Source organism: Mirounga angustirostris, unplaced genomic scaffold (genome assembly GCF_029215605.1).
Source record: "Mirounga angustirostris isolate CCGP_5_RB_7025 unplaced genomic scaffold, mMirAng1.0.hap1 SCAF_9, whole genome shotgun sequence".
Lineage (NCBI taxonomy): Eukaryota > Metazoa > Chordata > Mammalia > Carnivora > Phocidae > Mirounga > Mirounga angustirostris.
This window is the reverse complement of record NW_026991717.1, coordinates 50,917,484-50,918,331: the sequence shown is the minus strand read 5'-3', so window position 1 is coordinate 50,918,331 and position 848 is coordinate 50,917,484. Positions and strand designations below refer to the sequence as shown.

General features: G+C 39.5%; 1 non-coding gene across 1 annotated transcript; it reads right to left on the bottom strand.

Moving 5' to 3' along the window:
- Positions 1 to 398: 398 nt before the first annotated feature.
- LOC123862785 (U2 spliceosomal RNA) lies at positions 399 to 590 on the bottom strand. The gene has a single exon (XR_006795452.1). It is a non-coding gene; the product is annotated as a U2 spliceosomal RNA (small nuclear RNA).
- Positions 591 to 848: the final 258 nt, after the last annotated feature.

Here is an 848-nt window from a genome sequence, read left to right as displayed (position 1 = left end):
CACCCCCCTTCCATCTGGCTATGCCTATAAGACTGGAAATTAGAGTAAAGTGGGAAGGTACTAGCCTCCTAGAGTTCAATAAATACAGAGAGGAAGGAAAGGAAGAAAGAAAAAAGAAAGTTGAGTTCTTTCACGTCTCCGGAGGGAACTTGTACAAGTGAGTATATCAGTTCTTAGCTATAAGTGGACCTTGATTGTCATTTGTTTGAAGGCAGGCTTGCTGGTGATGGAGATTCAGGGCAACCCGCATCCCAAGACTCTCAAAGGGAAAACTTTGGATTTAAAGAAATGTAACAAAGTGGTAATTCAGACTGTGGACAGAAAGGTGACATGGGGAGGGGAGCCGGTGGGTAGGCCTCTTTCCTGCACTCCTCAACACACATGCAAGTTCATACACATTTTAGTTCTGTTATTCTTTCTCTAGAAGACAGGAAAGCAGATACAAAGTAGATACAAAGTGGAACCAACCTTTTTGGCTTAGGACAATAGGATGTGGGACTATGTAAACTTTTTGGCTACTTTCACTGATTTTGTTAAACTGATAAGAACAGATACTACACTTGATCTTAGCCAAAAGGCCGAGAAGCGATGCTACTTTCACTGATTTTGTTTGAGAAATTTTATTTTTAAATTATTTGTTAGCTACTTTCATTGATTTTGCTTGAGAAGTAGTTTTGTTCTGTTTTAGTCTTTGATTACTATTTCCTATTTGGTCCTTCCTAAATTTTTAGTAACTTAAAATACAGTCATCTGTCTTAGAGGGAATAGAAGGAACGGCAGTGTTTTCCTAAATATCGTTTAGTTTCACATGTTCCAGGGAAGTAAGACCTTCGAGGGGCTTGGGCGTG